Genomic DNA, 17,806 nt, shown 5'->3' on the forward strand with positions numbered 1-17,806 from the left:
GTCTAAGAGTAATGACTTTTTTGATCAAGGTAATTCAATCCAATCTTGACCCTAATCAATTTTAGGCGGAAACCCAAATTCAATTGTGTTGGGAGAAAAAAAAAATCAAATCTTGTCCGAGGTGTAGTTTATTTGCATAATCCAAAAATTTCAAAATTACTTATTTTCAGTAATTTATTTGCATAATGTGAAATACAAAGTTAAAAGCTAAATATAAAAAACCCCCCAAAAAAAAGAAGAAGTTAAAAGCTAACTTATTTTTGAAATACTAAAACTTAAATTATTTGGAATAAAATTTGAGACAAAAAATAGTTTGAGATTTATAAACAATAAATAATTTTAACAAAAACTAGTTTTTAATTGGTTGCCAAATATACACACAATCTACATGGTTGTCATGCAGCTTTATTAATCATATTTTATCATTACCACCTTTAAGTAAAAGCCAACCAAATAATAGGATGTTGTATATTACGCACTCTTATACACAACCATATATACACCATTTTTGCACAAAAATTATGGTTTTTTAAGTTAAAAATAATGACTTCAAGTCATTCAAAAAGTGTATGTGTTAATGTGAGACTATCCTTTAAGCGTATTGATTTGAGGAGTTGTTTTAGTGTATGTTTTTGAGAGTTTGTGAGCATGGGTGTACTGTAATCCTTATTATTGATAATAGACTTTTTTGTGAACTTTGCCTAATGATGCAAGTATAGAGTTTGTTGAACTATACAATTTTCTATTTGGTGTAGCCTAGATTTTATTATTATGCGTGTTTGTCACCAAACTTGAAATAAGGAGTTTGTCACGTTAGAAAAAAAAAAAAAAAAAAACGAAAAGAAATAAATAATTGGATCAACCAAAACACATGCTACCAATATCTTTAATAACCAATGTTGGGTCTACAGTTTCCGTTGGCAAACTGTGAACAAATTGTTCAAGATTGAAGCAATATCAAGAATCAAGATCAGGGTGTTGAAGTTGCTTTCCAAAAGATCATAGTGTTACGTACTTAAAAGTTGTGGACAGGAGGAATTTTGCATGTATGAGATTCCATAGCTGAAGAGTGTATGGATTAAAAGTTACATCGAATGGTTTACATAAATGATACAACTTCTAGACACATCTTGTATAAGCTCCTTGGCCACACTGGATCAGTCAACGAGTGTGTTTTTCATCCTAGTGAACCTAATGTTGGATCTTGCAATTAATAATGATAAACATATTTATTTTGGAGATATTTGAGAATCAAATTTGAAGAAATTACACCTTTAGTCACATTTTTTTTTTCCAGCAAATTGCTGGCCTTTCAAGTGCTCTTCAAAGACTTAAAAAAGCTATATCTCTATTGAAGTTCTTCAAGTGGAATGTTGGCATCTTTACTGGCAGTATAGAAGATTATGTTCCATTTTGGAATATTGTTGTTACATGTATTTTAGCATTTGTAAATGCATCTAGGGTTATATGCGCCCTCGATCCCCTCACCAAATTCTCTCTCTATTTTTTTTTTCCAGTCAAATCCTGATATTGAGAGGAATTTTTGTAGAAAATTGTTGGTATCTATGACTGATATTGAGGGGAATTTTATAGAAAATTCTTGATATCTATAATGATAAGAGGATGTTAGGGTCTGTTTGGTTGGAGGTATAGAAAAGTGAAGGGATTGAAGATATTTTAGTTTTTCCTTATGGTGTTTGTTTGAGGGTAGAAAACTCTTTTATTTGGTTGAGAAGATAAATATGATGATAGGAAACAAAGTTTGTGTAAATTTACTATTATGTCCTTATTAGATAAAACAAAAAAGTAACTACATTATATTTTTTTTGATAAAATTTTATAAAGAAAACACAAGAAATTCAAGACCCAAAACTGACAAGAAAAGTCACAAATGAGCACAGAAGAAGAGAGAAGAGAGAAAAAAAAAAAAAATGAGACAACATAAGAAAAAGACACGAAAGAGAAGAAGGTAAAGAGTTAAAAAAAAAAAAAAATGAACATGCTGGGGTAATATTGTCAGGAATAACAAAGAGCTTCTGTTCATTGTTTTTCATCCTATTTTCTTTCCAAATTAGAGAGATAGAGTTTAGTTGGGATTGGAGAGAAAATTATTGGGCCCCATCATTTTCTTTCTCCTTTTCCTCTCCAACCAAATACACATTTCATTTATATTCTCTTCTCCATTTTCTATCCCTCCTTCACCCAAACCAAACACATTCTTAGTACCACTCACTAATTAAATGATGGCCATGCTTTCAAACCTGAATACTTAAAAAAAAGGTGAATGATCTTATGTGATCGATGGAAATATGAGGATTATGGTAATATATTATGCTCAATAGTTGATGGCATGAGTTGAGTACTTGAAGTATTGCCCTACGTAACCAAATATGGATTTTATTTCCTTTAATTCTTATGCTCGCTGGAAACAAATCGGTACACCAGTAGCAAATTGGTGCAATGCATGCAAACGTATCAATCTATATGTATATATAAAGAATTTCTTTTAATTTGTTCTCAATAACCTATTTGGTCCTACCAAAAACCTTGTAGATCAAATCTCTTTCCTCTGTCATAATTATCAAATTATCAAAAAATAACCTATTGATCTAAATACTTTGTACGTATTTATTGCATGGATGCTATAAAAATTTGAAATGTTATTCAAATATGTATTCTCAAGCCATACGGTGATACAACTGCCTTCAATTATTTCTTATTTTTCACTAGTTTTCAATTTTCATTTGCAAAATAAATTTGTAAATAATAAAAAAAAGAAGAAAAGAAAGTGCCTACAAACATCTAGCATCGAATGATATTAAAGTACTTTCAATAACCATTAAACTTCTAATATATTGTATTGCTATATTTTCTTCACTTCCTTTAAAACGCTTCACTAGTAACCAACTATGAAAAATGGAATCACCGATTTTCTAGCTTCCAAAATTCTTAAAAGAATCTTAGCTAAATTAAAATAAATGATTACAAAATGATGCTTCAATTTTAATTTGGATTGATGGATGTTAGTGGCAAATTTTCGGACAACAAATTCAACCTTAATAAGCCCATCACTCCAGCCCACTAGCCTTGAGAGTAATTAGGGGAAACTGTTTTGTCCGGACTGACAAATTAACTCCTAAGGCCCATAAATTTTACTAGTTAAAAGAACCCAGGTTTGAGCACATACATATTCAGCCCAGGCTTATTACACCCACTTGTCTAGAAAACCAGCCCATGGAAAGCCACTGACGATGTCACGAGTTAGTTGAAGTGCACAAGAATGTGATAGCTAAAATTAAATCCCAAGGAACCAGCTAGCGAGGCCGATGAACTTGGGCTTATTCAGTATACGGGAAAAGCCTCAGACAAGCCCTACGAATGCTAAGTGCCAAAGCCCATCCAAATGGGCAGTAGGACCACAGGACACTGCTAAGAGCCTCTCCAATGGATTAGCTCAAGTCATTTTTTGGAGACCAAACCCAAAAAATCAACTCTAATAGATTCTCTAAAAGCAAAACTTTTTCAATTGTTTTTTGAAATTGCTACAGTAGTTCTCTTGATATAGATAACACTGTGGCAATTCCAAACCATTTTTCTCACTTAAAATAATCATTTGGTTGAATTAAAAAAGATTTTTTCCTCTTTCCTCACTTTCTCTTTCTTCCTCACTCTCTTTCTCTCTTCTTTATCTCAACGGCTACAAAATGCAGAACAAAATCCAAACACGAAAACAATTTTTTCTCGTAAACCAAATGAAATCAGAACAATGAAAAAAGAAAAAAGAAAAAGAGAGAGACCCATTTAGTTTTTCATATTATGAACTTTGGTCTATGATAATCCGTGGAGTTGTAAAATTATGCAAGAGTGAGAAATTAATTATGTACTGTCAAGAGTAAAAGAAGTAGAAAAACAAGAACAAAAGTGTAGATAGAGGGAGGAGAAAGAGAGAGAAAGAGCTGGGTGTTCTGGAGTGAGGTAGAAAAACAAAAACATAAGTGAAAAAAGTGAACATAAAGAGAGGAGTGGTTATATGTGTGTGGAGGAGAAAGAAAGAAGAGACGTATGAAAGAAAAAAATAAAGAGAAAAAGGAAAAATAAAATAAAGAAATAAGAAATTAAAATTAAGAAATGTTGTCACAAAATTTTTGCAATAAATTTTAAGTAAAAAATTGTTATTAGCTAATATTGGCAAGTAAAAAATAATTTCAGTGATATATTTAAATTAAAATTAGTAACAACTTATCACATATGATTTTTTTGTGAAAATATTTAAAAAATGTTGTTAACGTAAAACTTCTTAATAAAACTAGATTAATCTTACAACTCACTTTATTGTTGTAACAACTGCTCAATAATATTTGTTAAAAAAAACATTATTGGAAAATTTAAAAATATTATCGTTGGAAGATTAAAAATTATAAATATTGAGAATTTAAAAAATATAACCATTATGAATGAATGAATGAAGATTAAAAAAATAATAAAGAAATAATGAATAAATAATATTTTAATGGGATAAAAAAAGATAGAAAATCTATTAGAAAATGTATTGGAAAAAGTAAGTAAGTAAAAGGTAAAAATTACTGTTTATTTTCTAAACAGAACAAAAATTTGAAAAATTTGCTGAAAATGCTCTAAGACCCACAAACGGCTATTTTTGCAAGATTTCATGGTTGTTGCCCTTTCACCCTCACTAGTGCTAATCTTTCAAACTTGACCTGTTTGCATGTGCCTCACGTTTATTTCCACAAAGAGAGAAATACATGTTGCTTGCAACCAAGATAAAATTTTATATATCTTACTCTCTTTATATATTTTTACTACATATCTTATATAATATTGCTTAATCTCGCTAAATATATTTGTTTATCCTTGATAGGCTATCATTGTAGGCACAACACATTCGTTGAAGCACCAATGTTCGAACCACTCAACTTTTGCCAAATATCATGTGAAGTGATATAAGAACTCTTATCACACCAAGCCACCCCAAGATGGTAAGCTCCTAATCAATATATTAATAGAGAAATAGTTAATAATCAATTAATCATACATGAGATATGAGTAAGTGTATTGTACTAACAGATTAACAATGCTAACTCAAATTATACTGTTTGAAGTTTGAACACTCAAATTCTTTGTATTTTTGCCGCTCTATCCTTCTTCCCTCTTCTAACCCCTTTTTTTTTTTTTAATTTTTTAGAGACCCAGGAACTCCTCTCTACCTTCTCACAATACAAATTCTTCTCAGCGGCATCTTCTAATTTTGATCGTTTTGAACTAAAGTTTCACAAATACAAATCATTCTCATCACAAATCATCTCATTACTTGCTTTGTTGGACTGGTTGAGGTGGTTGTCCAGACTCCAAACGCTACCATTGCAACTAAGCATGACTCATCAAGGTATGCTACAAAGGCTTTAAAATCTTTTTCTTCTTGTATTTTCCCTCTATCTAGTTATTCGTGTTATGTTTTTTCTCTATCTAGTTTATATGTTGGTGCCCTCTAGCTATTTGATAAAAGTCCATAATGAAAAATTAGTACAAGAAACTCTTAGATATATGTGGATAAAAATCCCAAATGTGAAAACAAAAGTAGAAAATGAAATAAACTCTTAGATAGTTATATACGGCGTTTTTGCCTTGCCCCAATTGTTAGCTTAGTGTTCTATAACTTTTGTTTAATGCATATTGAACCAACAAGAAATTCACCATAATTAAGTGATCAATTAAAAAGAAAAGAAAAAAGAGATGATAACCACGTTGTATTGACTGATCAAATTTACTCATAACCTGTTATGTAACTGAGCACCTAGCCAAAACAAAGTTAGAAGAGATGGTGGCCATTTAAAATCTATACAGCAAGAGCATTGAACTTGTGCACCATCTGTCATAGGTATGAGGTTTTTGACATGATAACTTCCAAGGGTAATATGCCATAAATGTTGAGATGGGAGATGATGTTTGAAATTTTAAACTAGTTACGTTGTGATTGCCACTAGCATGGCTACAAATGTTGATTTCTTGGACATGCAATTATATACTGGCTTTCTGAGTAAAGCACTAGCGTGGTATTTGTGGTCAGTTAGTGTAACAAAATCCCATAGCATTATAATAAAAGAGTAAATATATGAATGTTTAACCTTGGGTGTCGTTATGACCATGTTTGTAATGTTCTGTCCTTTGTTAAATTTGATCTTATTAAATCTGTGTCTAATCTCCCTCAAGGACTCGTCATTCTATATCCAATGGTGTATAGATAAGTGGATTGTTGAATCAGTCCTACATATGTAATGCTAGACTTTGGTATATTCTACCCCTTATGTTTTATTGTGTATCTCAAATCCCAAATTGCTATTTACTCTCAATTATTATTTTTTGTATGCCTTTCTTCATTATTTTTGTTTGTTTATTTGTATCAATGGTTATTACTTTGTCAATAATAATTGAAAATGTCTTTCTAATTGTGCAGGATTCTAACTCAAATGGTTTTGGACAATTAAATCCTAAGCAAAAGTGATTCGATTCTGAGGATTTTTGAAAAGTATTCAAGTTAGAAGATTACTCAAGCATGGATTGATGATTGCCTTGAAAGTTACAAGGAATATTATTGTATTTGAAGGCAATGAAATGGAAGATTAATCAAGTTTGGATTGATGATTGGAGGAGTGAAAGTCTTTCTGTATTTTGAAGGCAATGAAAATAGGTCAATTTAGAATTTTGTGAAAGGAAATATTAGAATACATTCATTTTTCCACCTTTTATTTTGTTATGTTTTCTCATTTTCTTATACGATATTGTATTCTTTGACATTTTTCTCTTTCAATTGTATAAAACCAATACTAATGAGAAGTATTTTCTCTTCAAATAATGCTTGTAAACAATTTTTTGTGAACTTGTATTGTGGTGGTTAATTGGGTAGGGTAAATTAATTTCTTTCACGAGTATTTTAATTTGAATCATGCCCATTATATAACAGGTTAGTGAAGTGAGTGTAATATCTGTAATGCCAAATCAATTCACTAGCCTTATTCTTTATGTATGACTTTAATGCTATGGTGTTTTCTTTGCTATAATAGTATTTTTATTATAGTTATTTTTTAATATTTAAGATGAATGAGCACCTTATTCCATTGAATCCATCACAATAGGATAATTTACAGGAGCATATTCAGTTATAACACAAACTAGCTTTAATCCCTAGAACCCCTATTCAATACAATCCATTTTGAATATGGCTAAGCATATAACCAGGCACAACAAACTACCCTATTAAAAGCATTTTATAGGGAACACATACCATTGACAAACTTTTTCCTATTTATTTGGATAAAGGAGAAGTTTTATTATTAAAAAGAAAAATTACAATGACATCCAAATTCCAAACACCAAAACAAAATCAACCCCCAAAACACAAATCATTTGCAAATACTAACCTACTAAGTACTAACTTCCACAAATACCACCAACCTTCTGATAAACCAAAAACATTACAATTCCAAATTAAAACAAATATTCCAAACCATAGAACTACATCACAATATCACATTAGAACCAATGTTCAAAGCTCACAGCAAACCCACAACCAAATATAACAATTAACAATCTTCGATTCAAAACTTTGACAACAATCTTTGCTATTAGACGATAGTTGATTCTACACGCACATCAGCTAGTAGCCATTTCTTCAAAACCGTTAAAAGTAAATAAATTCAAAAGAAAGTCAGCAGAAAAATAATTATTTGAAAAAAAAAACTATGAAATCAAATCTTGAAGGAGAAAGTACCCCACCCAACCATTTTGCTCTCAAAGAGTAGTCATTGTATGTGCTTCGTCAAAGAGTTCTGAAATGTAGCTGTGGAGCTTGTAGTGTTTCTCGTTGGAGAGCCTTTGACTCATGGCGTTGCTTCTTTGACATCATCTCGTAGAACATTTGAGACTGAGAAAACTAATCTAGAGTTTTGAGAGAGAACCTCTCTCTGCAGAGACAAATTTGGTCACTAAGCTTTTGGATTTCAAATTTATTTGTATAGGCTATTTAAAGTTTAAGCCTCAAATTTATTTCAAGTTTTGAATCGTGCTGGTTTAAATTTATTTGTGTTTTTCTGCTTAATTCTTTTTATCTAGAGCTAAATTTAGGTGGTTAAATCTAACATGAATTTGGTTTTTACTTTGCCATTTAGGAAGCTGAGTCAGCATTATTTTAAATAGGTGTCCTTTTATTATTGGTTGGGACTACATGGGAGGACTAGCTTAACTGTCCTCTTGGAGGTGCTAATAATTTCTCCTTCTAAAGGTCTTAGGTCCCCGTTCACTTCTTCTTCACATCTACGCTCAATTTTATATTTCTAACTTCCTCAGTGTCTCAGTCATATGCTTCTCAAGGTAATACTTCTATTTATATTTGTTAATGGTAATATAGCTTTGCTTTAATAATGTTCGGTCTTTTTTTCCCCCCTTAACTTTTCCTTTCAACTTTCTTCAAGTACAAAGCATGTGATCACTTAATTCTTTGTTTCATCTATAATACGGGCCTGCTTTGAAATCCTTGCATGTCGGCGAGCAGTGGAGTTTGCGTGGGAGTGTGGCTTTAGGGAGATGGTGGTTGAAGGAGACAATCAATCGGTCATGTCCGCATTGGAGCTGAAGAGGAGCCTGTCATCTCGGGTAGGCCATATTATACAAGATGTGCTTTGTTTGCTTAATGGGTTCAGATGGTCACAAGTGCAATTTGCTAAAAGGAGTGCCAATACAGTAACCCACTTATTGGTTAGGCATGCAAAAAATGAGTCACATGATGTAATCTGGATGGAGAATATCCTCCACCTGTAGTGCAAGCTTTGTATCTTGATTCTATTTTTATTTAATGGATTATGAGGATGTCTTCCTCTTCAAAAAAAGAAAAGAAAAAAAGGCCTGCTTTGCATGACCATGCCCAATAACATGAGCACATTAACATTTGGAAGAGCATGTTACTTCTCTTTAGTTAGTAAAGTCTTATGTTGTAGTACATGATGTTTAGGATCGAATCTATATCTATATATTACTAAAAGTTGAAGCGTAGCGTTTAATGCTACTATGTTCACATTGAGCTATGTCAGCGTTCACATCATTATTATTATTATTTTTTCCATTTTCTTATAATTATTTTTTATTTCATATTTACACTTCTCCAACCTTTATACCTTCCTTACCTTTTCATCTCCCCACTACTTCTCCAACTTTTCTCCTTCCCTCACTTTCTCATCTCCCCACTACCTTCTACATTAATATCATTCTTCATCTTCCTCTATTTTTGTCTCTTTTTATTAAGACATTCCTACTATAAATTTGTCACTATCTTTTTCATTCTATGCAAAATTTTCCCTTCAAAAAAAAGGTTCTCTCTCTCTCACCGAAAATTATATCCTATACCCGGCATATATGCCGGGTGTCTCACACAGGGGCGGGCCCCACAGTGTGTGGGACCCGCCCCTATGTGAGTGACCCGGCATATATGCCGGGTACACCATATACCGGCTCCTCTCTCACACACACAAAGATTTTTATTTTTTATTTTTCTTGCATCTTCGCTTTATGTTGATTATTTTTATATTCTTTAATCTACTTTAGGTTAATGAGATTTAGTTTTGTTTTTTTCAATTGTTGTGTTTTTTTTCTTTCTCTATTTGATTGTTAAATGTTATTCTATTACGTTGTAAAGGATTAAATATAGCATATAAAAATATAATATTATTTTACTACATAGCATGATTTTAAAATTTTAATTTGGTAGTTATTATGATTTGATAGCATGAGTTTTATAGTGCTTAATTTAGATGTTAAACTATGAGACTTTGATCATTTTTGTTTATTTTTTAATCATTTGTGGTGGACAAAGTATCTTAATAATTGTATTAGAATCTATATCTATATATTACTAAAAGCTGAAGCGTAGCATTTAATGTTGCTGCGTTTACGTTAAGCCACGTCAGCGCTCACGTCTTTATCTTTTTTCTTTCCATTTTTTTATAATTATTTTTATTTCATGTTAACACTTCTCCAGCCTTTCTCTCTCCCTTACCTTTTCATCTCCCCACTACTTCTCCAACCTTTCTCCTTCCCTCACCTTTTCATCTTCCTACTAGCATTTACATTAATATCATTCTTTATCTTTCTCTTCATATTCCTCTATTTTTGTCTCTTCTTATTCACACCACCTTACTATAAATTTGTCACTATCTCATTCATTCTATGCATAGTTTTCCCTTAATAAAAAAATGTTCTCTCTCTCTCTCTCTCTCTCTCTCACACACACACACACACACACACACACACTTTTTGGGTGGATTTTTATTTTTTATTTTTCTTACATCTTTGCTTTAGGTTGATAATTTTTATATTCTTTAATCTACTTTAGGTTAATGCGATTCCGTTTTTTTTTTTTAATTGTTGTGTTTTTTTTTTGTTTTTTTTTATTGTTAAATGTTATCCTATTGCATTATAAAGGATTAAATGTAGCATATTAAAATATAATATTATTCTACTACTTTCATGATTGGATAATTTAATTTGGTAGTTATTGTAATTTGATAATATGATTTTAATAGTGCTCAATTTAAATGTTAAACTATGAGACTTTAATCATTTTTATTTATTTTTTAATCATTTGTGGTGGACAAAGTACTCTTAATAATTGTATTAGAAGTACTCTATAATACCATTTATTTAGAGAAAAGCAAAGGTTGGCCAAACAAAAATTATTGGATGAGAAACAAATTTTATCTTTTACAATTTTACTTTAATTATTATTATTATTATTATTATTATTTTATAACTATGCATATATAGAAATTTAATTCTTAAATTTTACTAATAATTGTTTATTTGATAATATGTTTAGGGTGGACAAAATTACAATTTCTGCAAAGAAAATAACCTTAATAGATTATAAACAACAAATTGTTTTCCTAATTGGTCCAATTAATCATACTTTAGTTTTATTAAATTTTTTTAGTTACTTTTTTCTATGTTTTGGATTGTAGGCAGAAAAAATAAGTTTGAGAAAGTTTGTTTAAAACTAAAAGAATAATTTCCAAATTTTATATTCTTTTTAATGACTCACAAAATGTTATAAATAAATTTTATTAAAAAATAAACATTTTTGTTACCTTGCCTTTTAAATTTTTGAGAAAAATTGTATTTTTTTCATTTTAGTACAACAAAAATTATTAAATTTATGATTTATAATTGTTCCTATATTACATTTATGATTATTCTTATAATAAATAAAAATATAATTACAAAATATATTACTCTTTATTAAATTAGTTTAAATTGTATAATAAAATTTAATAAAATTACCATAAAAATGATTATCATGCGCAACGCGCTGGTTCGCGGCTAGTTTTACTTAAACCAAAGCATGTGGATGATAGGAAAGCAAATGGCTTCCTTCAGTTTTTTCTATAATAGACAGAATCTCAAGCTCATCTTAAAAGGAGTATCCAATCTTCAAGGTAACAAAAGACATTCATAAAGTTACACCTCTTCTCACTACTTAGCTCTATATGATATATAATTCATATTTAACATGAACATGTCCTATAAATTATGAATTCATTAACATGTATCATATCTTTGTATCTTGATTCTATTTTTATTTAATGAATTATGAGGATATCTACCTCTTCAAAAAAAAAAAAAAAAATAGAGGCCGGCTTTGCACGACCATGCCCAATAACATAAGCACATTAACATTTGGAAGAGCATATTACTTCTCTTTAGTTAGTAAAGTCTTATGTTGTAGTACATAATGTTTAGGATCGAATCTATATATTACTAAAAACTGAAGCGTAGCGTTTAATGCTACTGCGCTCACGTTGAGCCACATCAGCGTCCACATCATTATCTTTTTTCTTTCCATTTTCTTGTAATTATTTTTAATATTTTTTTATTTCATATTTACACTTTTTCAACTTTTCTCCCTCTCTTACCTTTTCATCTCCTTGCTACTTTTCCAACCTTTCTCATTCCCTCACCTTCTCATCTCCCCACTACCCCCTACATTAATATCATTTTTCATCTTTCCCTTCATCTTTCTCTATTTTTATCTTTTCTTATTCACACCCTCTTATTATAAATTTGTCACTATTTCTTTCATTCTATGCATAGTTTTCCCTTACAAAAAAAGGTTTTCTCTCTCTCTCTCTCTCTCTCTCACACACACACACATACACACAATTTTTGGGTGGATTTTTATTTTTTTATTTTTCTTGCATCTTCGTTTTAGGTTAATAATTTTTTATATTCTTTAATCTACTTTAGGTTAATGCGATTCAGTTTTTTTTATTTAATTTTTGTGTTTATTTTCTCTCTCTTTGATTGTTAAATATTATCCTATATCGCGTTATAAAAGATTAAATATAAAAATATAATATTATTCTACTACATAGCATGGTTTGGATAATTTAATTTGGTAGTTATTGTGATTTGATAGCATGATTTTTATAATGCTCAATTTAGATATTAAACTATGAGACTTTAATCATTTTTGTTTATTTTTTAATCCTTTGTGGTGGACAAAGTACTTTTAGTAATTGTATTAGAAGTACTTTATAATGTCATTTATTTAGAGAAAATCAAAAGTTGGCTAAACAAAAATTATTGGATGAGAGACAAATTTTATCTTTCGCAATTTTACTTTAAATATTATTATTATTATTATTTTATAACAATCCATATATAGAAATTTAATTCTTAGATTTTGCTCATAATTGTTTCTTTAATAATATGTTTTGGGTGGACGAAATTACAATTTCTACAAAGAAAATAACCTTAGTAGATTATAAACAAATTGTTTTTCTAAATTGGTCCAATTAATCATAGTTAAGTTTTATTAATTTTTTTAGTTACTTTTTTCAATGTTTTGGATTGTAGGTAGAAAAAATAAGTTTGAGAAAGTTTTTTTAAAACTAAAAGAATAATTTCCAAATTTTATATTCTTTTTAATAATTCACAAAATGTTATAAATAAATTTTATTAAAAAATAAACATTTTCATTAACTTGCCTTTTGAATTTCTGAGAAAATTGCATTTTTTTTCATTTTAGTACGACAAAAATTATTAAATTTATGATTATTCCTATATTACATTTATGATTATTCTTATAATAAAATATAATTACAAAATACATTACTCTTTATTAAATTAGTTTAAATTGTATAAAAAAATTTAATAAAACCACCATAAAAATAATTCTCATACGCAACGCGTAAGTTCGCGGTTAGTTTTACTTAAACCAAAGCATGTGGATGATAGGAAAGCAAATGGCTTCCTTTGGTGTTTTCTATAATAGACAAAATCTCAAGCTCATTTTAAAAGAAGTATTCAATCTTCAAGGTAACAAAAGATATTTATAAAGTTACACCCCTTCTCACTACTTAGCTCTATATGACATATAGTTCATATTTAACATGAACATGTCCTATAAATTATGAATTCATTAACATGTATCATAGTTTATATTATTTTTTATTTAGTAAAGTCGTCTGATTTTGATGTCATAGATTATTCAAATCACTTAAAATCAAGGTAGAGGAGGGGAGGTTGTTTTAGTTGGTTCATATTTAAATTTAAGTAATGCTACAGTCACAAATAATTTAACAAACTATTCACAAATTGATAATATGGAATGATAATACACGTATAAAAACTAAAATTTCACTGCATGTTTTATTTAAAAAAAAAAAAAAAAAACTCTCTCCCTTCATAAAATTTCTTCCACAAACCAGTTTTCATTTTTATATAGACTTAAGGGATATCAGGTTCAACTCTATACCAATTATTGCAGCACTTCACAGAAACTCCCAAAGCCAAACGAAATCTGTCTCTAAGTTTCAAAGAAAAAGGCCTCTAGCCGCCGGATAACTTCTGGGCCCACCGACCCAAAACACCACCGTAGTAGTACGCTCCATAGTCTCACAAACCCAAACCTCAACCTCTCCGAAAAACATGATGATGCTATTAGAAACACAAAAAGCGAACGAAAATTGCTGATGATGGGTTTGGGTGGTTAAGTCACCGGAGATGCAGAGAGAGGGAAGGGGAAGATGGGTGTGTAAGCCAACAAAAAAAAAATTGTGGAATATTTGATAGGCAGTTGAATTTATAAATTATTTTTATTTTTATTTTACTCGATTTATAACAATCTTTGTTTTCTTTTTCTTAAAAATCTCTTTGGATTTTGGTGGCGTAGCTCTGTGATTCAACGTTAGGATTCACCTTCTTGTAATGAAAGTTGCGAAAACAGACAAGTAAAATCACTTAAAATCTCTTTGGATTTTAGTTTTGTATCTGATGTGTGTTTCATTTTTTTTTTTTTTAAGCTTTCGTGGAACTTTCCATACCAGCAGATTGTAAAAAGTTTGTAGAATTGTTTGTGGCTGCAGTATTAAAAATGAGGAAATTGTGAACAAGATTGGATTTTTGGTATATTTGGAGTCTGCTTGGCATTCCACTAAAATCTAGCTTAGGTCGAACAATTCTCTAAAACATCTTGAACATCAAAGAGTGTCAAAAAGATTAAAAAATAGGTGAACAAGATTGTTTAAGATTAGAAAGACAACGAGAGTAAATCCATCTTCATGAAAAGATGCAAATGTTTTTCAGATTTGGCCAATTCCACATTGTTAATAATCATTTAAGGGCCTTGGTAATTAGGCTGAACTAGAAAGGTCCTGGCAGACGTTTACCAAAAAAAAAAAAAAAAAGGTCCTGGCAGACAGCGATATAACGACATTATCTCCAACAAATGATTTTAAGAGCATAAAGGATGTGGCCCCCTATGTGATGCCTACTTAGTTCAAACCCTGACCAATTGACGAACCACAACATTCACAACTTAATGATGAGATCAAGATGGTGATTAGGTCACTTGAAATGCAAAATACATTTTGGTGACAACATATAGTCTTCCTTATAGCAAAATTGGTTTCCAGAGATAGAACAAAGCAGCCATCTTCTAGGGCAATATGGGAATTGAAGCCTGCATATTTCATTGCCTACACATGGTGGGCATAAGGATTAAACAAAAGATTGAGGAACAATATAGTGTGTAAGGAAGCTCTGATATAAAGGAAGGGAATGTTGAACAATAAATATAAAGACAAACACTTGATTCTGAAATGGTGATGATTGATGGTAAACTATTCTGTAGATATAGAAAATTATTTCACAAATAACTGATGTGGGAAAGGGCATATAGCACTTTCATACAAGATTATAAAAACTGTTATGGGCTTAAAATCTCCGAACATGTAATAGGAATGAAAAAAACCTAGAAGAAAACTGAACACTGTTGAGTTCGAGTCTTGATGGACTTGAAGCTATGTCCCTGTGACACAAAAATCTTTTGATCAAAGCTCACAAACAAAATTTCTTCGTTTTCTCCACCAAAGCCCCTAGTGATTGTTGCAAACTTCACACTAGGATTAAATCAAAGTAGTACTTGAACTTGTGCAAAGGTACTGGCTTAGTCATCATATTAGCTAAATTATCTGCAATCCTAATCTTCTGAAAAAGAATATCTTCCTTATCGACAACATGCTGAGTTCAAGAGTGACGGACTTGGTCTTTTTCTAAATGAATGGAACTCTGACCGTCACAAAATAGACAAATGTGCTTATGATGAATTTTCAAGTCTTTAATCAAACCATGTAGCCAAAGAGCCCCCTTTTGACTACAATCAAACCCATGTATGCAGCTGTAGTGGTTGCCAATGCAATATCCTACTGCAGTATCAACCTCCAACTCACCAATGCTTTAGCAAATGTAAGTAGCTCATAGTAGAATGGTGCTTATCTAGATCCTTGACATAGTCTGAATCAATGTGTCTTCGAAAAGATTCATCTCTCTCAAACTTCAAACCCAAATCATCTCAAGATCCATATAGCAGCTTGCCAATGACCCTTCCTTAGGTCATGCATATAACAACTAACCATGCTAATAGCCCGAGAAATGTCAGGCCGCATACATACCATTGCAAATATAAGGCTGCCAACCAAACTGGTATTAGAGCTTCAATTATCACAACAATAATAGCACAAGGTAAAAAAAAAAATACAAAAAAGACCTTTCTTTGTATTCTACAATGTCTATGGTAAAATAGAATGACAAAAGAGAAGACATTAAATAACATGAGTTTTTCATTTCTAGGTAACTATGACAATGAAAAAAGGTATACCTTTAATATCTAAGTCGGGATTTAGAGAGCACATTCTATTGTTGTAGCAGATTAGGTCACCAATTTTCCAGATTGGGGTCTTTTATTTAGGTAGCAATGATTTCTCCACTGACTACCACACCTCACATCCAGATGCAATTAGCTTTTAACGTCCTGCAAGATACCAGCCTAAGGAATTGAAGAACAGAATGACACTAAACAGTATACAACTCTTTCAGCTAGTGAAGTTTACATTTACCTGAGATTCTAGCAAATTTGTCAACTTCAGGTCCTGCACAAACAAATTTACAACATAAATTTAGCCATGGGAAGAATAAAAGTAAATTTGCTAGTGGGTTGTTTAGGCTACAAGATTAAGTAACAGAGTTAGTAATGGTAAAGCTTAAAATATTGACTAGGCGTAAAGTTGTTCAGCCTAGATTAGCAATTAGCAATTATCACTGCTGCTTTTTGAGTAGACTGCAAAATTAGTTTATGTAAGCAATTTAGATTTAGCATTCATACATGTATGTTTTTCCAGGAAAACTACATACTGTATCTTGCTTCAACTTATCATGGACAATATTGTTTTTGGTGTACGAACTACAACTTTTTTTTGATAAGTAACAAGCTTGATTGAGACCAAAATGGAATCGCCCAAATTATTCAGGAAGTATACAGATGGGTACTAAAATTATATAATAGCGTGGTAAGATATTTTTGTCATGGCTCAATTAATTAATAGAAGTTTTTAAGTCATATATCTGAATAATAAAATTAATTTAAAAAACAAATGGTACTAATTGAATAATTGCAAATAAAAGTCAACATAGAGAGAGGCATATGTTCATTGCCCTATCCACTCACTGTAGGCTAGTATCCTTCAAACTTTTGTATGAATTGGAGTACCCAAACTGGTTGGCCTCTTAGGACAACAAGATTGACAATAGGTGAAGGCTGTAACAGACATGTAAAAATCTATTAACTGAAGCTAGTATTATTAAATTGCTCTGGCAGAGATACGTTGAAGCGATTTTTCTGTGAAGCTATTTGACAATCAATCAAGTGTGCAAGATGGCTAACCATCAGATTTATACCTTAGCAATCATTGAAGTGTTGAAGTCACTGGAACAAAGGGCTCTAGCCTCTAGGTGAGGCCATGATACCAGATAAGATTTGATAGGTGGATGAACTGTCAGGAGTTCTGTTTAGTAAAAAGATCCCTTGTTTAGTATATATATAGGGCATGGAAGAAACCTGTGTAGCTAACTTTAATTAGCATCCTCCACAATCAATGTCAAGAAATCCAACCAACTTATTCACAAGAAACATATCTTACCAAAACGTAGAAATTCAAAAAACTTCTAAGAAGCCACAATTCTCGTGAATATATGTATTTTCTCAAGTGGCAAGTTCATTGTAATTGTCATGGTCCAATTGAAACAAGAATATGCCATCCTGCCACATTGTTGGAGTATGTCATGGGTCTTTCCCTCTTCTAATTGGTTAGAGGAGTCATCAAAATCTCTCAGCAGAGTGGCCATTCACTGTTTTTATATCCATAAAACTCATAAATGACTTAATGTGTAAAACTTTCAAATCATT

General features: G+C 30.8%; 2 long non-coding RNA genes across 7 annotated transcripts; one reads left to right on the forward strand and one right to left on the reverse strand.

Moving 5' to 3' along the window:
• The first annotated feature begins 4,811 nt into the window (after window positions 1–4,811).
• LOC142631976 (uncharacterized) lies at window positions 4,812–14,173 on the forward strand. 6 transcript variants are annotated; one of them, XR_012843702.1, is made up of 5 exons: window positions 4,812–4,997; window positions 5,204–5,404; window positions 6,473–6,706; window positions 8,297–8,385; window positions 8,567–8,831. It is a non-coding gene; the product is annotated as an uncharacterized LOC142631976 (long non-coding RNA). The 6 variants fall into 6 exon arrangements; XR_012843698.1 differs by lacking the exon at window positions 4,812–4,997 and having other exon boundaries at window positions 5,184–5,404; XR_012843703.1 differs by lacking the exons at window positions 4,812–4,997; window positions 8,297–8,385 and having other exon boundaries at window positions 5,184–5,404.
• Window positions 14,174–15,157: 984 nt separating this feature from the next.
• On the reverse strand, window positions 15,158–17,748 carry LOC142631975 (uncharacterized). The gene is made up of 5 exons (XR_012843697.1): window positions 17,541–17,748; window positions 17,299–17,458; window positions 16,461–16,493; window positions 16,223–16,375; window positions 15,158–16,032 (listed from the first exon to the last, which is right to left on the reverse strand). It is a non-coding gene; the product is annotated as an uncharacterized LOC142631975 (long non-coding RNA).
• Between the last annotated feature and the right edge of the window lie 58 nt (window positions 17,749–17,806).

Source organism: Castanea sativa, chromosome 4, assembly GCF_040712315.1.
Source record: "Castanea sativa cultivar Marrone di Chiusa Pesio chromosome 4, ASM4071231v1".
NCBI lineage: Eukaryota > Viridiplantae > Streptophyta > Magnoliopsida > Fagales > Fagaceae > Castanea > Castanea sativa.